We start from the raw sequence: 24,562 nt of genomic DNA, 5'->3' as shown, positions 1-24,562 counted from the left end.
CGCTCCCACACCCCCTCCATCTTCTCCCCTCCTCTCCCTCTTCCCCTCTCCTCTCCTCTCCCTCTTCCCCTCTCCTTTCCCTCTTCCCCCTTCCCCTCCATTTTCTTCCCTCCTCTCCCTCTTCCCCTCTACTCTCCCTCTCCCCTTCTCTCTCTCTCCCATCTCCCCCCTCCCACCCCTTCTTTCCCTCTCCCGCTCCCCCCCACCCCCTTTCCCCCATCTCCCTCCCTCCCCCCTCCTGGGATAGGATAGAGGGTGGGAGAGATTAAACCATAAAGATGATAGGGAAGAAAAGACAAAGTGAGTGGCTATGGGAAAGAAGCAAAGCCTTGGTCCAGAGTAGGTGTCAATAGCAGAATAACAAACAGCTCTGTTCAAAAGTAAAAGCATGAACAACAGGAGTAACACCAGCATTTGGCACAAAAAGAAAACAGACAAAACGGGGACAGAATTCATGGTCTGAAATTGTTGAATTCAATGTTGAGTCCAGAAGGCTGTAAAGTGCTTGATCAGAAGATGAAGTGCTGTTCCTTAAGCTTTACTGGAACACTGCAGTAAGCTGAAGGCAGAAATGTGAGAGTGACAGCAAGGTGGAAAATTGAGATAGCAAGTGACTGGAAGATTGGGGACTGAGTGGAGGTGTTCCACAAAGCAGTCATCCAATCTGCATTGGTCTCCCAAGTCTAGAAGAGACCACATTATGAGCAGCGACTATAAATTGAAAGACATATACATAAATGCCAAATGACTGGAGAATTGCAATGTTGCACCCTTGTTCAAAAAAAGTGTAATGATAAACCCAGCAACTACAAGCCAGTCAGTCAAATCTCATGGTGGAAACGCTTTTAGAAATAATAATCAAAGACAAAATTAACAGTCGCTTAGACAAATGTGGATCAATAAAGGAAAGCCAGCGCTTGTGAAGGCAATCTTGTTTTAATTAATTTGAATTTTTTGATGAGGCAACAGAGAAATAGAGTTGATGAAAGTAACGTGGCTGAGGTGGTGTGCATGTACTTCCAAAATGTGTTTGATAAAGTGCCACATAACAGACTTGTCAGCAAAGTTAAAGCCCATGGAATGAAAGGGACAGTAGCAAGTGACAGGGAACAGGGAGTAGTGGTGAACCTTGGTTTTGCAGACTCAGGAAGGTATATGGTGGGTTTGCCCAGGGATCCCAGAGATCAGTATTAGCACCGCTTTTCTTAATAAATTAGTCTTGGATGTGCAGGGCACAATTTCAAAATATACAGATGACACATAATTGAAATATGAGGAGGATAGCGATAAACTCAGGATACAGTCAGGCCAGAGGAACACTTAGATAAAAACAAAAAAACTGCGGATGCTGGAAATCCAAAACAAAAACAAAAACAGAATTACCTGGAAAAACTCAGCAGGTCTGGCAGCATCGGCGGAGAAGAAAAGAGTTGACGTTTCGATTCCTCACGACCCTTCGACAGAACTTGAGTTCGAGTCCAAGAAAGAGTTGAAATATAAGCTGGTTTAAGGTGTATGTGTCGGGGGCAGAGAGAGAGAGAGAGAGAGGTGGAGTGGGGGTGTGGTTGTAGGGACAAACAAGCAGTGATAGAAGCAGATCATCAAATGATGTCAACAACAATAATACAAAAGAACACATAGGTGTTAAAGTTAAAGTTGGTGATATTATCTAAACGAATGTGCTAATTAAGAATGGATGGTAGGGCACTCAAGGTATAGCTCTAGTGGGGATGGGGAGAGCATAAAAGATGTAAAAAAAATAAAATAAGTAAATAAATAATTTTTTTTTTCTTTTTCTCTTTTTATAATGGAAATAGGTGGGAAAAGGAAAATCTATATAATTTATTGGAAAAAAAAGAAAAGGAAGGGGGAAACAGAAAGGGGGTGGGGATGGGGGAGGGAGCTCGACAGACATGTGGGCAAGAGAGCAGGGTGGATTGTTAAAATGGCAAGCGACAGGGAGGTTTTGGTCATTCTTGCGGACAGACTGCAGGTGTTCTGCAAAGCGGTCGTCCAGTTTACGTTTGGTCTCTCCAATGTAGAGGAGACCACATTGGGAGCAACGAATGCAGTAGACTAAGTTGGGGGAAATGCAAGTGAAATGCTGCTTCACTTGAAAGGAGTGTTTGGGTCCTTGGACGGTGAGGAGAGAGGAAGTGAAGGGGCAGGTATTGCATCTTTTGCGTGGGCATGGGGTGGTGCCACAGGAGGGGGTTGAGGAGTAGGAGGTGATGGAGGAGTGGACCAGGGTGTCCCGGAGGGAGCGATCCCTACGGAATGCCGATGGGGGGGTGAAGGGAAGATGTGTTTGGTGGTGGCATCATGCTGGAGTTGGCGGAAATGGCGGAGGATGATCCTTTGAATGCGGAGGCTGGTGGGGTGATAAGTGAGGACAAGGGGGACCCTATCATGTTTCTGGGAGGGAGGAGAAGGCGTGAGGGCGGATGCGCGGGAGATGGGCCAGACACGGTTGAGGGCCCTGTCAACGACCGTGGGTGGAAAACCTCGGTTAAGGAAGAAGGAGGACATGTCAGAGGAACTGTTTTTGAAGGTAGCATCATCGGAACAGATGCGACGGAGGCGAAGGAACTGAGAGAATGGGATGGAGTCCTTACAGGAAGCGGGGTGTGAGGAGCTGTAGTCGAGATAGCTGTGGGAGTCGGTGGGTTTGTAATGGATATTGGTGGACAGTCTATCACTAGAGATTGAGACAGAGAGGGTCAAGGAAGGGAAGGGAAGTGTCAGAGATGGACCACGTGAAAGTGATGGAGGGGTGGAGATGTGAAGCAAAATTAATAAATTTTTCCAAGTCCCGACGAGAGCATGAAGAGGCACCGAAGTAATCATCGATGTACCGGAGAAAGAGTTGTGGAAGGGGGCCGGAGTAGGACTGGAACAAGGAATGTTCCACATACCCCATAAAGAGACAGGCATAGCTGGGGCCCATGCGGGTACCCATAGCCACACCTTTTATTTGGAGGAAGTGAGAGGAGTTGAAGGAGAAATTGTTCAGCGTGAGAACAAGTTCAGCCAGACGGAGGAGAGTAGTGGTGGATGGGGATTGTTCGGGCCTCTGTTCGAGGAAGAAGCTAAGGTCCCTCAGACCATCCTGGTGGGGGATGGAGGTGTAGAGGGATTGGACGTCCATGGTGAAGAGGAAGCGGTTGGGGCCAGGGAACTGGAAATTGTTGATGAGACGTAAGGTGTCGGAGGAATCACGGATGTAGGTGGGAAGGGACTGGACAAGGGGAGAGAGAAGGGAGTCAAGATAACGAGAAATGAGTTCTGTGGGGCAGGAGCAAGCTGAGACGATCGGTCTACCGGGGCAGTTCTGTTTGTGGATTTTGGGTAGGAGATAGAAGCGGGCCGTCCGAGGTTGGGCGACTATCAGGTTGGAAGCTGTGGGAGGGAGATCCCCAGAGAAGATGAGGTCAGTGACAGTCCTGGAAACAATGGCTTGATGTTCAGTGGTGGGGTCATGGTCCAGGGAGAGGTAGGAGGAAGTGTCTGCGAGTTGACGCTCAGCCTCCGCGAGGTAGAAGTCAGTGCGCCAGACAACAACAGCACCACCCTTGTCAGCGGGTTTGATGACAATGTCAGGGTTGGACCTGAGAGAATGGAGTGCAGTAAGTTCAGAGAGAAACAGGTTAGAATGGGCGAGAGGAGCAGAGAAATTGAGACGACTAATGTCGCGCCGACAGTTCTCAATGAAAATATCAAGAGAAGGTAAGAATCCAGAGGGAGGGGTCCAGGTGGAGGGAGAATGTTGGAGATGGGTAAAAGGATCCGCTGAACTGGGAGAGGACTCCTGCCCAAAGAAGTGAGCCCGGAGACGAAGACGGCGGAAGAAGAGTTCAGCATCATGCCGAGCCCGAAATTCATTGAGGTGAGGGCGTAAAGGTATGAAACTAAGTCCTTTGCTGAGCACTGAATGTTCAGCATCGGAGAGGGGAAGGTCAGGGGGTATAGTGAATACACGGCTGGGGTTGGGATTAGAAGATGGAGTGGGGTGGGGACGGAGGGACAGGCCGGGGTGGAGGGTCCTAGATGGGTGTTGGTGTCGATGAGTTGTTGGAGCTTGCGTTCCTTAGCACTTGAGAGAAAGAGAAAAAGTTTCTTGTTGAGGCGTCGGATGAGCCGAAGGATAAAATGAAACTGGGGGCACGCGCAGCTTTGAAAAAGGGTACTGCGGTGCTGCTGGAGGGAGAGGTCGAGTGTGTTCATATGGCGGCGCATGGTACTGAGTGTGGATTTCAGAATGTGACGGGAACAGCAGTCCGAGAAACGTCCGGTACATTGATGATTACTTCAGTGCCGCTTCATGCTCTCGTCGGGACTTGGAAAAATTTATTAATTTTGCTTCCAATCTCCACCCCCCCATCATTTTCGCGTGGTCCATCTCTGACACTTCCCTTCCCTTCCTTGACCTCTCTGTCTCAATCTCTGGTGATAGACTGTCCACCAATATCCATTACAAACCCACCGACTCCCACAGCTATCTCGACTACAGCTCCTCACACCCCGCTTCCTGTAAGGACTCCATCCCATTCTCTCAGTTCCTTCGCCTCCGTCGCATCTGTTCTGATGATGCTACCTTCAAAAACAGTTCCTCTGACATGTCCTCCTTCTTCCTTAACTGAGGTTTTCCACCCACGGTCGTTGACAGGGCCCTCAACCGTGTCTGGCCCATCTCCCGCGCATCCGCCCTCACGCCTTCTCCTCCCTCCCAGAAACATGATAGGGTCCCCCTTGTCCTCACTTATCACCCCACCAGCCTCCGCATTCAAAGGATCATCCTCTGCCATTTCCGCCAACTCCAGCATGATGCCACCATCAAACCATCTTCCCTTCACCCCCCCATCGGCATTCCGTAGGGATCGCTCCCTCCGGGACACCCTGGTCCACTCCTCCATCACCTCCTACTCCTCAACCCCCTCCTGTGGCACCACCCCATGCCCACGCAAAAGATGCAATACCTGCCCCTTCACTTCCTCTCTCCTCACCGTCCAAGGACCCAAACACTCCTTACAAGTGAGGCAGCATTTCACTTGCATTTCCCCCAACTTAGTCTACTGCATTCGTTGCTCCCAATGTGGTCTCCTCTACATTGGAGAGACCAAACGTAAACTGGGCGACCGCTTTGCAGAACTCCTTCGGTCTGTCCACAAGAATGACCAAAACCTCCCTGTCGCTTGCCATTTTAACACTCCACCTTGCTCTCTTGCCCACGTCTGTCGAGCTCCCTCCCCCATCCCCACCCCCTTTCTGTTTCCCCCTTCCTTTTCATTTTTTTCCAATAAATTATATAGATTTTCCTTTTCCCACCTATTTCCACTATAAAAAGAGAAAAAGAAAAAAAAATTATTTATTTACTTATTTTATTTTTTTTACATCTTTTATGCTCTCCCCACCCCCACTAGAGCTATACCTTGAGTGCCCTACCATCCATTCTTAATTAGCACATTCATTTAGATAATATCACCAACTTTAACACCTATGTGTTCTTTTGTATTATTGTTGTTGACATCTTCTGATGATCTGCTTCTATCACTGCTTGTTTGTCCCAACAACCACACCCCCACTCCACCTCCCTCTCTCTCTCTCTTTCTCTCCGCCCCCCCACACACACACCTTAAACCAGCTTATATTTCAACTCTTTCTTGGACTCGAACTCAAGTTCTGTCGAAGGGTCATGAGGACTCGAAACGTCAACTCTTTTCTTCTCCGCCGATGCTGCCAGACCTGCTGAGTTTTTCCAGGTAATTCTGTTTTTGTTTTTGTTCCAGAGGAACACTTGGCAGTTACTATTTAATGCAGAGAAGTATGAAGTGTTAACTTTCGGTAGGAAGAAAGGAAAGGCAATAAAACATAAAGGATACAATCCTAAAGTGGGCGGAGGAGCAGAGGCACCTGGTACATGCATCAGAGGATGTGGAGACAGTAACCACCATCTTGAGGAGCTTTGGCTCAGAGTCATTAAGCTGGAGGCTGAGTTGTGGATACTGCGACGCATCAGCGAGTGGGATAGTTACCTGGACACTTCGTACCAGGAGATGGTCACAACCATTAGGATAGGATCTTTTGATTTGGAAAGTGGTCAGGGACAGGAAGGTGTGACTGCAGCTGAGACAGGTAAGGGGATACAGAGGGCAGGAGTGTCAGTCTCTGCAATTGTCCAACAGGTTTGAGGTTCCTTCAGCTTTTTAGTTCCCATTGGAGGGAGCGTTTGTTGTAAAAAGGAATGACATTTTTAGAGTTAATGTTTGAGATCGGGATAAAGATCCTGAGAAATGATAACACAGACACAAGAATTAACCCCAAACTGCATTCCTGCTTCCGTCTCTGCTTAACATATTGTTTTTGTTCAACCACCACACCCAATCCTGAAGGTGGAAGCAAGAAACAGACTCGGGGATTTCTAAATCTAGTTAGTTTCTCTTTGGGCTTGTTACTGCATTGTGAGTTCAGACATGAGAGGCTGTAAATTTGTAACTTTACACTGTTACTGCAATCCCACTCTTGTATTTAAAAATATAATTTAACATGATCAATTTTCTTGCATCTTTTTCACCGTCCAAATTTCATCCAAAGATATGTCATCTTGATCAGTGTTTCTAGACCAGACACAATGATATATAAATGTCTACTTTATTTAAACAATTTCACTATGAGATCTAAATTCTTTCCTCCCTTCCTGTTCCTCAGCAGCCAGTAACCTGCAATCTCTGAGGAACCACTTGTGCGGGTAAAACCTTCCCAGAGGATGTGTGGATGGGATAAACATCTTACTGTTCAGCTTGGTGGAAGCTGGCACATCAACCACCATTAATACATTCCTCTCAGCTCTGGATGCAGTTAGAAAATGGGCAAACAGTGCCCCAGCTGGATTCTATGAGAACTCGCTCACAGCCGAGGTGTCTCCGCTATGAGGTTTTTAATTTAAAAAAATTCTCAGAATGTGGGTATTGTTGGCAAGGCCTGAATTTATGGTCCATCTTTTGTCACCCTGATTCAACTCAAGGATTTACTAGGCCACCTCAGAGGGCAGTTCAAAGTTGGTCTGGGATTGAAGTCACGTATAGGCCCAGATCGGATAGATTTCCTTCAGTAAAGGACATGAGTGAATCAGCTGGGTTGGACAGCCCGACTCTTATTGTCACTTTTACTGAAACAATATTTTTATTTATAAATTTTTAAAACTGAATCCTAATTTTCCACCCGAATGTGGTGGGATTTGTGGCATCAGGATGTTCAGCATAGCAAGGGTTAAATTGTGGGACTTGCGAACAGTACTGCTCACAGTATGATGTAGAGAGACACTTGACAGTGGACAGGGGACAGAGTTGTTTGGAGAGACTCAAGTAGGACTTAGCTCCAAGTCTGGGCCATACCTTGAACATATGTATTATATATATTTATATATCTATGGTTGTGTGTTACCAATAAACAGTTAATGTTCAACTTTACAGACTCAGAGCATTTTCATGAGACCTACTGAACAATCCCTTACAATGTGGTGGCAGCTAATGAACAAACCCAGAACCGAAGCAGCTGATGAAGGATCCCAGAATTTGAAACACTAAAGGAACAATGTCCTGACCTGACTGAAGTGCACCTGAACCAAACACACAGCTGGAGATCACTGCAAAAGAAAGTTGGAAGCCAATTTATGCACAGCAACTCCCACAAATCAGAATGTGATAAATGGCCACAAAATCTGTTCTTTTTAGTGAATGTTGGTTCATATTTATGAGATAGAACATATAATGACCTAGACTAGTTTATAATCACTATATTAAATCCTGCCTCTCTCCTTTTTCGCTTCATTTGCAAAGTTGTCAGAAAAAATCAGAATGGAGAAGCACAGCATGTTGCCATTTCAAATCAGTGGAAATCAGAAAAGATGGAGCAGACAAAATGTTGCTTTGTACATATTGAAAAATATGGTCAGAAACATAGATTTGTTCATCAAAGCAAAGTAGTGATGAGCAAACTTAATTTTATACAGAACCGTGTAACAAATCCTATTTCTGAATCGTAGTGACTGACTCAATCTAGTTTAAAACTCAACATGAAAATCCATTATCCTCTAAATTATGTTTTAGAAATCGACATTCATTTTAGAGGTGGTAGGTATGTAATGTAATGTATTGTCACAAACGCATAATTCTGATATTGTATTTAAAAAATAACCCAGACAAGTATATTTTTCCTTCAAGTTATTCGAATTGAGTATTATTTAACAGCACTTGACCTGGGAGACAAAGGCTTTAAACAAAAGTTCAACCAGAACAGACAGCTATTTCCACAGAGCTTCTCAGACTCTGTTATCTCTAGACCTGGCTACGAAGAATCATTAAAATGCAAAAGACTTCTCCAGAAATGTCCGTTGATTTTCTAGAAGCGTGAAAACTCCTTGGCTTCTGAGAGGACAGGAGACCGGAAGATACTTCAAAGGGACTCCAGCATGGTTAACTTCCTTTCTTGGTGAGTAATGGATCATTTGAAATTTATATTGCAGCCATTTTACTTTGGTTGTGATAAGACAGGCTGGCAAAAGCCATTTTGTGCAGAGAATGTAAAGACCCCCAGAAGACAATTCTGGCCAACAGCTGTCAGCTGAACTAACTGTGAACTGCATGTGAGAGCTAGGTGTCTCCCTACCACTGGGAGTCACAAAGGACGTTATCCAGAAATCATCACTGTTCTGCCGAACAGGAATCCACACATTCGTCAGGTGTTGTACCAACAGAAGCAGTAAAGAAAAGGAATCTTGATTCACTTCCAAAAGCTGCTCAACCATCCTGAGCCCACTTCTAAAGGCAACTTCTGACTATCCAACTACAAAAGCCATCACAGATGCTGAACACTCTTTAACTGTAACTCTTACCTCCAGACAACCAACACTTCACCTACAGGATGTAGACCTGCAGTGATATCTTAAAGGACTGAACTGAATTTCATCCTTATAAGTTTCTTTTATCCTTATTTGCATTTAATGTTTGTATGTATTTAGTTAGTAACTTTACTATTTTACTTAGTAACTTACAGTGGTAGTTTTGAAACAAACAAACTGTTTAACTGTAATCCTGTTTAAGACTGAGGGCGGAATTTTCCGTGCTCGTTGGCATCGGGCATGTTTTGCGGCATGATAGGATAATATGGCAAGAAGGCCAAAAATCAGTTTCACGACGTTGTGAAATCAGTTTGCAATCGTCTGCTGTGCCCATCAATGACGGGCTGTGTTTCCCGCCATCGACTGTCGGAAATTTCATTGTAATACACCTGCATATCATTATAAGCCCAGCTCACCAGAATCATCCCCCACGCTGCATCGTCCGAGCACGTCAGTTTGATTGCACACCAGCACCTTTCACAACAGCACATAAGCACCATGCACCTGGCGAGCTGCACTTCCCATGGGACTTAGGTTTGTGTGCCTACCTTGCTTCGGTCAGCACTCTCAGTCTTCAGCGCCACCCTATGCAGACAGCAGCTCATCACTTTAAGGAGGGGGAGGGACTCATGGGCAGTTCTCTACCTACCAGATCAGCCATATGTGGGTGGCTTTTCAATGGCTGCAGGGCAAGGGCTTGCTTGGTGAAGGGGGGAAGTGACCTCGGGCGAGGGAAGAGGCTGAAGAGCAAGGAATGTACTGGGGAAAGGGGGTATCCCAGGTTGTGTTTGTGTGTGTGGGTGGGGGCACAAGTTGCTGTGAGAGTAGCCTCAAGATGGTGAGGGCTGAGGAGGTAGTCTCCAAAGACAGTATAGCCCCAACTAGGAGTTAGCTTCATGCTGATTTCTACCAAAGTTCTCCCATACAACTGTGTCTTCATGTCTCTGTCATGTGATTCTCAACATCATACAGTGGGCAGTACCGTTCTCCGGTCCCACAATGACCCTTGTTATGTCTAATACCCTTAATACCACACCCTGCACCCTGGTGCCATGGTCAGTTTGCTCATCCACCCTGCAGCACCCCTCTGTCATTCATACAAGCTACAAGAATCTCAAATCTGTTGGACAATTGCAAGGGCTGAGACTCCCCCACATCCACCTTCACAATCCCCTTATCTGCCTCACTCACAGTCACATCCTCCCATCCCTGACCAAACTAGGAGACCCTATCCTAAAGAATGTAACTGCCTCTTGGAACAAAATGTCCAGGTAGCTTTCCCCCTCTCTGATGCATTGGAGTGGCTGCAGCTCATCCTCCAGCTCAATAACTGAGCCTAATTTCCTCACTCTGCTGACACTTACAGCAGAGGTGGTTCTGTGGATCACCAGCCCCCACATACTACAGTTGCAACACACCTGCCCTGCTGTCCTTATTGTGTTTTAAAGAGAGAGAGAGGAGAGTTTAAAACAGTTTCTCCATCAGCAGAGCCCACATTCAGAAAGAAAGTTTGAGGTGTGAAATCACAAGGAAACAGGTAATTGATTGGCTGGTGAGTATTTCTCTATTTTCTCTTATACAGGGAATTTCAATTGGCAATAAGTAGAACATTCATTGAAATAGTAAGAATATACACATGTGAAACTAACTGAATTTTAAGTAAGAAAATAATTCATTAAATAGTTCATTAAAACACAATAAGGACAGCAGGGCAGGTGTGATGCAATTGTAGTATGTGGGAGCTGGTGGATACCAGTCTGAAGCAGTCCATGTCCAAATGTAGCAAGACCTGAACAACATTCAGCTTTGGGCTGCTAAGTGGCAAGTAACATTAGCACCACACAAGTGCCAGGCAATGACCATCTCCAATAAGAGAGAATCTAAACATCTCTCCTTGACATTCAATGGCATCAGCATCTCTGAATGCCCCCTTACTAACATCCTGGGGGAAACTGAACTAGACCAGCCATACAAATACTGTGGCTACAAGAGCAGGTCAGAGGCTAGGAACCCTGTGGCGAGTAACTCACCTCCTGACTCAATAAAGCCTGTCCACCATCTACAAGGCACAAGTCAGGAGTGTGAGGGAATACTCTCCACTTGCCGGGATGGGTGCAGCTCCAACAACACTCAAGAATCATCCAGGACAAAGAATTTAGGGAGCTAGGTAGCAGATTAAAGAGCAGGAACTCAAAGGTTGTTATCTCTGGATTATTTCCTTGTGCCATGTGCTAGTGAATATAGGAATAGGAGGATAGAGAGGATGAATGCATGGCTGAAGGGATGTTGCAAGAGGGAGGGCTTTAATTCCTAGATCACTGGGTCGCTTTCTGGCAAAGGTGGAGCCTGTACAAGTCAAACCAGAACAGGACCAACATCCTTGTAGGGAGGTTTGCTAGTGCTGTTTGGTGGGGGGCTTAAACTAATTTGGCAGGGGGATGGTATACAGAGTAGCAGTATGATAGGGGGTGATGCACAGCCAAATATAGAAGAGAAAGTAAGTCAATCTGGAAGGAAGAGCAAATATAGACCTGTTAAGCTGCAAGGGAAATAATGCAAGGCTGGATGCATCTATTTTAATGCAAGGAGTCTTATGAGTAAGTCAGATGAATCGAGGGCATTGATTAACACATGGGAATATGATATTGTTGCTATCACAGAGACATGGTTGAGGCAAGGGCAGGACTGGCAGCTCAATATTCCAGGATATAGAATCTTCAAGTGTGACAGGGGGTGGGGGATGTAAAAGAGGTGGAATTGCCCTATTGATCAAGGAGTCAATTACTGCAGTAAGGAGGGATGGTATCTTAGAAGGTTCCTCAAATGAGGCCAAAAGGGTAGAACTTAAAAAAGGGCAATCACTTTGTTGGGAGTGTACCATAGGCCTCCAAGCAGTCAGGGGGAGATAGAGGAGCAGGTATGTATGCAAATCTCAGAGAACTGTAAAAATAATAGGGGAATAATAGTAGAGGATTTCAACTTTCCCAATATGAACTGGGACAGTCTTAGCGTGAAAGGCTTAGAGGGGGCAGAATTCTTAAAGTGCATCTGGCAGGACTCTTTAATCTAGCACGTAGAAAGTCCTACAAGAGAAGGGGCAGTACTGGACCTAATCTTGGGGAATGAAGCCAGGCAAGTATTAGAAGTTTCAGTTGGAGAGCATTTCAGGGATAGTGACCATAACTCTAAGATTTAAGGTAGTTATGGAAAAGGACAAAGATGGACCGGAAATAAAGGTCCCAATTTGGGGAAGGCCGATTTCAATACGATAAGTCAGGATCTGGGATCAACTATTTGTAGGAAAGTCTACATCAGACCAGTGGGAGTCATTTGAAAAGGAAGTAGTGAGAGTTCAGGGCCAAAATGTTCCCGTAAAGGTGAAGGCTAGGACCAACAAGTCCCGGAAGCCCTGGATTTCAAGGGGAATAGAGGATTGGATAAGGGGAAAAAAGGAAGCTTATAATAGATACAGGGGGCTGAAAACAGCAGAAGCCCTAGAGGAGTATAGAAAGTTTAGTGGGGCACTTAAAAATGTGATTAGGAGAGCGAAGAGGGGGCATGAAAAAACATTAGCAGGCAAGATAAAGGAAAATCCCAAGGCATTTTATAAATATATTAATGGCAAGAGGATAACCAGGGTAAGAATAGGGCCCATTAGGGACCAAAGTGGCAATTTGTGCGTGGAGCCGGAGAACGTAAGTCAGGTTTTGAATGATTACTTTTCATCTGTATTCACTATGGAGAAGGACGATGTAGATGTACAAATCATGGAGGGGGGACTATGATGTACTTGAACAAATTAGTATTAAAAGGGAGGAGGTATTAGCGGGTTTAAAAGTGGTTAAACCCCAGACCCAGATGAGATGTATCCCAGGCTACTATGTGACGCAAGGGAGCAGATTCCAGGGGTTCTGACACTAATTTTCAAATCCGCTCTGGCGGTGCCAGAGGACTGGAGTACAGCGAATGTGGTACCATTATTCAAGAAGGGTAGTAGGGATAAACCAGGTAATTACAGGCCAGTGAGTCTAATATCAGTAGTAGGGAGACTATTGGAAAAATTCTGAGGGACAGGATTAATCTCCACTTGGAGAGGGAGGGATTAATCAGGGATAGTTAGGATGGCTTTGTCAGGGAGATCCTGTCTAACAAATTGAATTGAAATTTTTTAGTAGGTGACTAGTTGTGTAAATGAGGGAATGTAGTTGATGTAGTCTACACGGACTTCAGTAAGGCTTTTGACAAGGTCCCACATGGGAGAATGGTCAAGAAGGTAAGAGCCCATGGGATCCAGGGCAATTTGACAAATTGGGTTAAAAATTGGCTTGGTGGCAGGAGGCAGAGTGTAATGGTCGAAGGTTATTTTTGCGATTGGAAGCCTGTGACAAGTGGTGCACCACAGGGATCGGTGCTGGGACCCTTGCTGTTTGTAGTGTACATTAATGATTTAGACGTGAATATAGTATAGGTACGATCAGTAAGTCCCCAATGACATGAAAATAAGAGGTGTCATAAATAGTGAGGAGGAAAACCTTAGAATACAGGACGATATAGATGGGCTGGTAAGATAGGCAGAGCAGTGGCAAATGGAATTTAATCCTGAGAAGTGTGAGGTGATGCATTTTAGGACCCTAGGAAGTACAGAGGATCAGAGGAATGTTGGTGTACATGTCCATAGATCCCTGAAGGCAGCAGCACAGGTAGATAAGGTGGTTAGGAAGGCATATGGGGTTCTTGTCTTTATTAGCCGAGGCATAGAATATAAGAGCAGGAAGGCTAAGTTGGAGCTGTGCAAAACACTAGACAGACCACAGCTGGAGTACTATGTGCAGTGCTGGTTGCCACACTATAGGAAGGATGTGATGGCACTGGATAGGATGCAGAGGAGATTCACCAGGATGTTGCCTGGGCTGGGGTGTTTCTGCTATGAAGAGAGTCTGGATCGGCTCAGGTTGTTTTCTTTAGAGCAGAGAAGGCTGATTGGGCACCTGATAGAGGTGCAGAGAATTAACAGGGTTATAAAAGAAACGTTCCCTCTTAGCAGAGGTGTCAATAACCAGGGGGCATAGATTTAAGGTAAGGGGCAGGAGGTTTAGAGGGGATTTGAAGAAAAATTTTTTCACCCAGAGGGTGGTAGGAATCTGGAACACACTGCCTGAGGAGATGGTAGAGGCAGGAACCCTCACAACATTTAAGAAATATTTAGATGAGCACTTGAAACGCCATAGGGCATAGGGCTATGGGCCAAGTGCTGGAAAATAGGATTAGAATAGATAGGGATAAAAACAAAAAAACTGCGGATGCTGGAAATCCAAAACAAAAACAGAATTACCTGGAAAAACTCAGCAGGTCTGGCAGCATCGGCGGAGAAGAAAAGAGTTGACGTTTCGAGTCCTCATGACCCTTCGACAGAACTTGCAAGTTCTGTCGAAGGGTCATGAGGACTCGAAACGTCAACTCTTTTCTTCTCCGCCGATGCTGCCAGACCTGCTGAGTTTTTCCAGGTAATTCTGTTTTTGTTTAGAATAGATAGGTGCTTGATGGCTGGACACGATGGGCTGAAGGGCCTGTTTCTTTGCTGTATAACTCAATGGTCAGAATTTCCCCCCCCCCCCCATAGCGGGGGAAGCTCAGGAGCGGGCACGCCTCCGATCAGCGCCCCCAATGAGGGGCGCGCCACCATTTTACGTGGGCAGATCAATTAAGCGCTATGTGCTCCTTGTGCGGGCCAGGGCCTTGTTCCCTCAGTCTAGAGTGTGCTCTTTCACACGCGTGGCCAAATTTAAAAATGGTAAATGCAGAAAAATAAAATTTCCTTGACATGTCCCCTCATGTGACACTGTCACATGAGTTGGGACATGTCCATCACTGGTAAGAATGTGGAATCTACCTGGTGAATCTTCTCTGAACTGCTTCAAATGCAAGTATATTCCTGCTTAAGTAAGGAGACCAAAACTGTGCACAGTTCTCCAGGTGATGAAAGGTCACAGACCTGAAACATTAACCCTGTTTTTCTCTCTGCAGATGCTGTCTAACCTGTTGAGTATTTCTCACTGTGACCTTGCACTGGAGTGTGACCTCAACGGAGTGAGAGGGGTTGGTGAGCTGAGGGAATCATTATAGTGTAAAAGGGAGGCCATTCAGCCCATCAAGTCTGCACTGGCTCTCTGAAACAGCGTTCTGCCTCGTCCCACTCACCTGCCTTATCCCCGTAACCTTGTACATTCTTTCTTTTCAGATAGCAATCCAATTCCCTTTTAAATATCTCAATTGAACCAGCCTCCACTACCCTCTCAGGAAGTTGGTTTCAGACTCCAAGCGCCCTCAGGGTGAAAACATCTTTCCTCACATCACATTTACTCCTTTTGCCAATTATTTTGAATCTGTGTCCTCTAGTTCTTCATGCTCTCTTGAGTGGGAACAGTTTCTCACTATTTACCCTGTCCATACCCCTCAGGATTTTGAATACCTCTATCAAGTCTCCTCTCAGCCTTCATTTGGGCTGTCTGTTGCTTGTAGGAGACCTGGACAGTGACGATGTCCTTTACTTGAATCGATTCTCCATGTATGTTAATTTAGCGGTTGTCCACTCCAGGTTTATTGGCTGTCTTCCTTCATTAAGGTACCTGAAAGTGTGTTCTCCTAGCACCGTAGTTGAGGCACCAGTATCCACTTCCATTCTCAGTGGCTGCATTTAGGAAAGAGAGATAGTTTAAGTAAGTAATGAGTTTTAGCTTTAAAGTTTAAGTCTGATTTGTATTTCTGTACCTGTATGCTAAGAAAGGTCAAATTGTGATTAAGTTTCACTTTAAAAAGGTGCTTGCATTTCTAATGAGGCTTTTACGACTGTTGCAGGTAAGGTAAACAAACAAGGCAGATGCATTGGGCTGTTGCCTAGCACCAGACGTCCAGACAGGCAAGTCTCTCCCATAGACACACACCAAAAAACTAAAGAAAGAACAGTTTTAAGTTCAGTTTGAAGCCAGGACCCGAGAGAGACTAGACATTGAGAGAGGAAGCTGCAGATTTCCCAAAAGAACCAAAAGGTCCCAAAGCCAAAGGAGTGAGACGGAAACAGGGGTAAGTCCCAAGAAATCCCTTCTAGTCAAAGGAAGGACAGGAACCTGGTAAAGGTCCTGTTAAGTGAAGTTAAGAGGGGCAGAGAAACGCTCCAAGCTTCAAGTATAAAGTTTCAAGCTACAGAAAGCAGATTTAAAGTGAGAACAGTTGCAAGAGGCAAGAAGGTCCAAAGAGACAGCTGAAGGTCTGTAGGTCTTTGCTATGGGCATGTGAAGCGGTGGTACTGTTGGCGGCTGAGTTGGTGAGAGGGAATGCGTGGAAGACAGCTTGAATGCATGTGGTGACCTAGGGAAGAGGAACATCAGAAGGAGAGTTCAATACCCTGGAGGTGAACCTTTGCTAAAGATGTCTGAGGGAAAGCATCGGTTTGGGAGAAGATTCCAAGGTGAGTTCTTGGAGAGTGGAGATTGAAGACATCAGGTAAAGGACAGAACTCAGTTAGACTGGTTGGCTCACGGTGTGTCAAGCTTCTGGGGAGAGTTGCGGAGAGATCCATAGCATCTGGTTGAGGTGGCATCTGTCACTTGGTTTCAGAGTGTGTTGTGCCTAACCACATGGTGTCTATTTGTACATGGACTGTTTACTTGCTGTGGACATTAGAGTATAAGATAGCTTTTGTAACTTGTGCTATCCTTACAAATCTATATATATCTGTAAAGGTATAGTTGCGGCTGAAAGAGTATTGTAATACAGTTCATCTTTTCTTGTTTAATCAATATCTTATTCTTCTGTTAAAAGTTCATTAGTTCACTCATGTGACTTTGTTTAGCAGCCACTCTCCACCTATCTAAACAAACAAATAAAAGTGAGGATCTATCAAGCGGGGCTCCACTCTGGGATCAGGCTTGTCCAGGAGTAACCTCAGCTGAGATCATAACTCTTCTCATTAACTTGTCACCGTGATAGGCTCAGTGTTCACTGCAGTTACATTATACAAGGAGTAAGCATCAGTAGCAGCAGCTTCAGCCTCTGCTCTACTTGCTAATTCGATCATGTTTGTTTGCTGTTTTGCAGGCTGCTGCAACTTGGTCTGGCATTACCTAATCACGTGTCCCTTTTAAAAGTAATGACGTTCTGCTTCTCTGAACTTATAAGTATCTGCTTCGTGGTCACCCTTATATCTATAGCAATTTTGTCATGAACTCGCTGGTGAAGCGTTTCTGGTAGGTTTCTTAATGGTTCTCACAGTGGACATTAAATCGTGTTTTGATTCTGAAGGTCTGGCATTTGTGCCATCTCAGTGGTGGGTTCCCATCCAACATGAAGTAAAGCACCATCACCCATGTGCTGCAAAGCCTGAGAGCTTTTCACAGCAGTTTCCATGGTGAGGGAGATTTCTAGGGCATGCTTAAAGTCATTGTCGACTTCGGCAAGCAAGCTGCACTGAATGCCGTTATCCTCGAGTCCACAAACCAATTGGTCCCACAGCACATCATTTAATGTGTCCCTGAAGTTGCTGTATTCTGTGAACTGCTTGAAGTTCGCTATATAGGTTGCAATGGACTCTTCCAGGGGCCGAATTTTTGAATCAAATTTAAAACACTGCATTAAAATGGATGGCTTCAGCTGGAAGTGTGTTTTCACTAATTCACTATATGACTTGGAACTGAGCGTGCTCGGGGCCATCAGGTTACGGATCAGGTTTAACATTTTACAGCCATGTACACTGGAGAGGATCGCTTTCTGCTTTTCTTCTGCAGTTATCTCGTTTGCTACGAAATAAAATCCGTGGCACTCAACGTACTGGCTCTAATCATCCTCATTCGCATCATGAATATCGATTCTGGCAAACAGTGGCATGACTGGTGAGTAGTTTTCTTTCTTAAATTGATTTACTCACAGTAACAGAGTGAGGTGCAGAGTCGAAGCTGATCTCATCCTCATCGCCAAATGTGATAACTCAACAGAGCAGACAGGTTTCGTGAAGAAACAGTAAAACTTTATTACAGAGACATTTACAAGTGTTTGAACATTTGACTCAAACTCTTGTCAAAAAGTTCCACTCCCCCACCCCGCTCCCAGATTGCCCGCGCTAACAGCTCACTGGTCGGAGTACAGTTAGTACATCTTAACCTCATACATGTGATCTAACCAAGATTCCATACACTGCGACCTGTCTGATTGCCATTTTATAAAAATGATAGCAGCATTACAGAGGGTGTAATAAGATTTACAAGGATAACAAAGTAGAGGTTATACCTCAGGAAAGACTGAACAGTCTGGGATTTTTTATTTCTAGAGGAAAGTCTGAGGTGTGACCTCAGATATTTAAGAATATGAAAGGAATTCACAGGATAGACAGAAATTGGTAATTCACAGAATCACAGAGTGCAGAAGAGGCCCTTCAGCCCATTAAGTCTGCACTGACATGTGAAAAACACCTGACCTACCTACCTAATCCAATTTACCAGCACTTGGCTCATAGCCTTGAATGTTATGACATGTCAAGTGCTTAAACAGGTACTTTTTAAAGGATGTGAGGCAACCCGCCTCCACCACCCTCCCAGGTAGCACATTCCAGACCATCATCACCCTCTGGGTAAAAAAGCTTTTCCTCACATTCCCCCCCTAAAACTCCTATCCCTCACCTTGAACTTGTGTCCCCTCGTGACTGACACTTCAACTAAGGGGAACAGCTGATCCCTATCCACCCTGTCCATGACCCTCATAATCTTGTACACCTCAATCAGGTAACCTCTCAGTCTTCTCTAGTCCAACAAAAACAACCCAAGTCTATCCAATCTCTCTTCATAACTTAAATGTTTCATCCCCGGCAACATCCTGGTGAATCTCCTCTGCACCCCCTCCAGTGCAATCACATCCTTCCTTTAATGTGGCGACCAGAACTACACACAGCTGTGGCCTCACCAAGGTTCTATACAACTGCAACATGATCTCCCTACTTTTGTAATCTATGCCTCAATTGATAAAGGCAAGTGTCCCATATGTATTTTTCACCACCCCACTAACTTGTCCCTCCACCTTCAGAGATCTTTGGACACACACGCCAAGATCCCTTTGATCCTCAGAACTTCCTAGTGTCATGCCGTTCAATGAATACTTCCTTGTCAAATTACTCCTTCCAAAGTGTATCACTTCACACTTTTCAGGGTTAAATTCCATCTGCCACTTATCTGCCCATTTGACCATCCCGTCTATATCATCCTGCAGCCCAAGACACTCAAACTCACTATTAACCACCCAGCCAATCTTTGTGTCATCTGCAAACTTACTAATCCTACCCACACATAGTCATTTATGTTGTTTATATAAATGACAAATAATAGGGGACTCAGCACAGATCCCTGTGGTACGCCACTGGACACTGGCTTCCAGTCACTAAAGCATCCTTATGTCATCAACCTCTGTCTCCTACAACTAAGCCAATTTTGAATCCATCAAATTACTCTGTATCCCATGTGCATTTGCCGTCTTTATAAGTCTCCCATGTGGGAACTTGTCAAGGGCTTTGCTGAAATCCAGATAAATGAGATAAACTGCATCACCCTCATCTACATGCCTGGTCACCTCCTCAAAAAATTCAATCAAATTTATTAGGCATGACCTCCCTTTGACAAAGCCATGCTGACTATCCCTGATCAAACCTTCCCTCTGCAATTGGAGATAGATTCTCTCCTTCAGAATTTTCTCCAATTGTTTCCCTGCCACTGACGTGAGACTCACTGGTCTGTAGTTTCCTGGCTTATCGCTACAACCCTTCTTAAATAGCGGAACCGCTTCAGCTGTTCTCCAGTCCTCTGGCAGCTCCCCCGTAGCCAGAAAGGAATTAGAAATTTAGTTCAGAGCCCCTGCGATCTCCTGCTTTGCCTCCCTCAGCAGTCTGGGACACAAAACATCTGGACCTGGAGATTTGTCCACTTTTCAGACTGCCGATACGATGTGACTCCCTATATCAATTTGCTCAAGTCTCTCTCCCTGAGCTCGATAACTTCATTCTCATTCTCTTGGGTGAAAATGGATGTGAAGTATTCATTCAACACTCTACCGATGTCCTCTGGCTCCACCCATAGATTGCCCCCTTGGTCCCTAATGGGCCTTGCTCTTTCCCTGGTTATCCTCTTCCCATTGATATACTTATAGAATATCTTGGGATTTTCCCTACTTTTACCAGCCAAGGCTTTCTCATATACCCTCTTTCCCCTCCTAATTTCTTTAAGCTACACCCTGCACTTTCTGTCCTCCACTAATGCCTCCAATGATTTGCTCCCCTTGTACCTGCTAAAAGCCTCTCTTTTCCTTCTCATCGTATCCTGACATAGAAACAGGTCATTTCAGTGCCTCGGTCCTGCTCTGCCGTTCAATGAGATCATGACTGGTCTCTGACCTATGTACCTGCATTTGTCCATATGTCTGAATACTTTTGGATAACAAAAATCTATCAATTACAAACTTAAAATGAACTAATGTAGCATCAATTGCAATTTATAAAAGAGCTCCAAACTTCTACCACCCTGTGTGTGTCGTGTTTGGGCGTAAACCAATTCCCTCCTGAAGAGATCCCTTAGACTTGGACTTTCCAACCATCAGAAATCTTTTTCTCTTAATATTTTGAAAATTACAATCAATTCATCCCTTTGACTTATAAATTTCAAGGAATGCACTCCTAGTTTGTGTAATTTCTCCTCTTTGTTTAACCTTTGGAGTCCAAGACGAGACTAGAACCAAGTAATTGTCTTTTATTTATGCCCCATGAATCCAATAGAGAATTCAGGAGAAAAATAAACCTTGTGGAAGTACCATTCTACAAGTCTGTATAGACTTAGGACTTTCAGCTCCAGCAGAAATGTAAACACTGCATCACCGATTCTTGTGCACCCCTGGAGCTGCATGCCTTGCATTTCATGATAGTTACCTTTAATTGGGTTGCCTCTCATTGATGCCCTGAATGAATTTCTCCATTGCTTCCTGGTAACTGGGCTCCTTCTGAACTTTGTCACAGGTATTTCTGAAAGGAAACGACTGCCCTCTCAAGAATTCACAACCACAGTTCTGCCATCAAACACGCCTTGGTGATCCACTTCTAACGGCTTATCGTGTTTATTCAAAACCTTTTCTAGCAGGATCACGGCACATAAGTCTTCCTTTTTGTATTCCCCGATTCACTTTTGTGGAATTAACAGATTTATTTTAGTAGCTTTCCCATTTGTGTTTTTACTACACAATTATTCCTGTTAAGACAGATTCATAGTAAACAAATTGTAGAATGATACAGCGCAGGAGGTCATTCGGCCCATCGTGCCCGTGTCGGCACTTTGAAAGATCAATCCAATTAGTCCCACTCTTCCCCCCACCCCACCCCACCCCTTGCTTATTCTCCGGTGTCCAGCAACTCTTTTCCCCTTTAAGTATTTATCTAATTCCCCGTTTCAGGCAGCACCTTCCAGCAGTTCACTGTGTTTAAAAAAAACTCTTTCTCGAACACTACAACACAGGAGGAGGCATTCTGCCCATTTGAAAGATTGGTCCAATTTGTTCTACCTCTCATATTTTGAACATAACCCTACAAACTATACTCTTCAAGAACATGTCCTTTCAGGCACTGCATTCCAGGTCAAGACAAATCCCAGTTGAAGAAAACCTATCCTTGTTTCCCTCTAATTCTTATGCCAATTATTTTAAATCTATGAACACAGGTTACTGACCCACCAAGTATCCTACGTTTTCTTAACACCTCCCACCCCCAATCAAATTAACATGACACCTTCAAAAGTTTGTTAATATGCTTCCCCAGATCGCTCTGTTTTTGCACTGGCATTCAGTTTAACATCTCACCCCCAAAAAACAGCATTGCAACAGCGCAGCACTCCCTCAGTACTGCATTGGGAGTGTCAGCCTGGAATATGTTTGCTACACAATACAAAGGAAATATAGAGAGAAATTACAAGAAGAGAGGCACATTGAGACAGAATAATCAAACATTACTTTGAATCCATTGTACAGCGTTACAGAGATCTTCAATTTCACGAGAAACTTGATAAACAAACAGAACACATGAAATCTCGGAACCCCCGTCCATCAGAATATCTTTGTGTTTTTCCTTGTCCATAACATTCCACTGGTATAAAAGAGAACTTATGCTGTATCAGCCATCATTACACACAAGGAGTATTTTGTTCAATATCAGCAGAAATATGATTCTCTGAGACTGATAGAAAATTGTCAATTACATCTGCAGCAACAGGAAAGTAATTTAGCTTCTTACCCTGTCTAAATGCCCACATCCAACCACTGATCTCCCCCACTCCCTTTCTTCTCCCCACCAATTCCTTCCCCTTCTTGCCCCACTCATTTCCCCCACCCCACTCACTCCTTTCCCCTATCCAAAATGCTCCCCTCCCCCTTTCTACTCCTCAACCTCCTTCCTCCTTGCCACCCCTTTCCCTTCCTCCTTCTGCATTCACCCCTGCCATCCTTTCACCCCTCTCCCCTTTCTTCCTACCCTTCTCCTCCTCCTCACTCTTTGTTCCTTTCTCCACTGATGCACTCCTCACCCCTTCTCCATCTTCCTGATCCTTCCCCTTTAATCCACTCCGCTCATTCCAACCCTTCTCCCGGCTCCTTCCCCCTCATTCCCTCTCCCCGCTCCTGTGCCTCTATAAATGTTATAATATGATGACCAAAACTGTGCACCAAGTGTGGTTTAACCAAGGTTCAATACAAGTTTATACCTTCTCTACTTTTCAATTCTGTCTTTCTAGAAATAAAGCCAATGTTTGGTTTGCTTTTTCATGCTCTTACTAGCTTGACTCGCTATTTTTAATGCTGTGTTTATTTATACTCCCTGATCCCTTTACTCCCCTATCCTATTTTAGATTCTTATTTTCCAAGTAATAAATGATCTCTTTATTTTTATTACCAAAATGTAAGACCTCCCACTTATCTATGTTGAAATTAATTTGTCAATTATATACTGTAGTGTAAAGGGGTTAATGGTTATGTTAATTAGACAATGACATTAATGATGATGTAAGCATGACATCAGGGCCAGATGACCGAGAGTGAGGCACAGAACAGTCTCTGTAAAGAGAATAAATGTACTTGCCATGAGGCATTGGTTGTAAAAAGCTGTAGATAAACAGTTTTAAGAAAAACTTAATACATACTATGTTCAAGTTGTAGAGTAAAGGGGCATCACATCCAGCTATAAGACAACACAAAGTAAAGGACAACAAGCCAAACCATCGCAGCTCTGCTGGAGACTGCAGTTTAAGACAACTGACCAGATTGGTAATCCATCGGTGAAGACCTAGGAACACCTCGACTTTGCAAAGTAGAACAACAAAAGTAAGACGTAACTTGAGTATTGCTGAAAAATGAGATATGTCTAAGCACTTTTTGTCTTGCACTCACCAGGACACTTCACAAGAATACCAGTATAAGGGAAAACAACAATTTATATTGCATGTGAAGAGTGTGCTGATTGGTAGAGGTGTTTCCATGGAGAATGCACCAGTGACGGTGACTGACAGGTAACTGTCAAGCACTGTTTGAAATTTAAACCAGCCAGCTTGATACTGGTCAAGGCATTACCCTGAGGAATGAGTCAGTGAATGGCTGTTTAGCTGAAACAGGTGCAATGTGTGTACATCTTCCTTCTATCTGCAAAGAACAGGGCCCTGTGTATTAATATATGTTCCAGTACATGCAAACGCACCACACTGCCAGCCCAACTGACAATCTTTAATTGGTCGTTAGCATAATTCTCATCACACTGAGGATTTAGCAAATGCTGTCCAATCGCAGAGTCATGTCTAATGTTGGACACTATTTTGAGTTTTGCAAGCACGGGCTAGTTGGGCACAGTCTGTACCCAAGATGTATCTTGGTAGGGGATGGTACATGAACAACTCTGCAATAATTGATCAGCCACTATGCCTTCCACAGCCCTTCAAATGCATTGGGTGTCTGTAGGAAGCACAATGGTGGCAGTTCTGGAAGCACCAGTTTGAAAGGTACCAAACAACTTCAGGCTTGCAAGAGAAGGCCCAAAAACCCTAGGTCAGCACCATTTGGCATGTGATTGGGGACATAGCTGATAATGTCCTGGAAAGACAAGGAGTCAAGGAGACCTCAATAGCTTACACAGAGGTTCGGAAAGCCTTTAATAATTATTATAGCATCAAGAAAAATATGTTAATCGAATGGGCGAGAATCAACCAAAGGAGCCAGAGGCCTGGTAAATCCATCAATTCATTTATTAATGACTTGTATATATTGGCCAGTTGTTGCGGCAACAGAGCTTTAAAATGCAAGTGAATTCGTGAATGCATTGTAGTCAGCATGCTTGATGAGTTGGTATCAGGCTTCTTGCACATCAAGGAGCATTGAACATCAGAGAAGGCTGAACAATTTGTAAGGCTGCTGGAGCTTCAAAAGCAGAATCAGGGTGTACATTGTGGCACCATAAAGGCTCAGGAGGGGTTGATCCACTATGTAGGCCCAAAGTTGGGAGACCCACACACCCAAAAACCAATCAAAACAGCTGAAGGGGCAGGATGAACCCTCTCAACTATTCTAAAATGTTCTAGGTGAGGCACCAAAAAGCAGCATCACCGCAAAGAATGC

General features: G+C 44.5%; 1 long non-coding RNA gene across 1 annotated transcript; it reads left to right on the top strand.

Moving 5' to 3' along the window:
• Window positions 1-6,019: 6,019 nt before the first annotated feature.
• Window positions 6,020-7,939, top strand: LOC121270967. Its single transcript, XR_005941650.1, has 3 exons — window positions 6,020-6,132; window positions 6,709-6,930; window positions 7,470-7,939. It is a non-coding gene; the product is annotated as an uncharacterized LOC121270967 (long non-coding RNA).
• The last annotated feature ends 16,623 nt before the right edge of the window (window positions 7,940-24,562 follow it).

The sequence above is a fragment of the Carcharodon carcharias genome, chromosome 29 (assembly GCF_017639515.1).
Source record: "Carcharodon carcharias isolate sCarCar2 chromosome 29, sCarCar2.pri, whole genome shotgun sequence".
Classification (NCBI taxonomy): Eukaryota; Metazoa; Chordata; class Chondrichthyes; order Lamniformes; family Lamnidae; genus Carcharodon; species Carcharodon carcharias.
The sequence above is the reverse complement of the archived record's forward strand: the minus strand, read 5'-3'. Positions and strand labels throughout refer to the sequence as shown.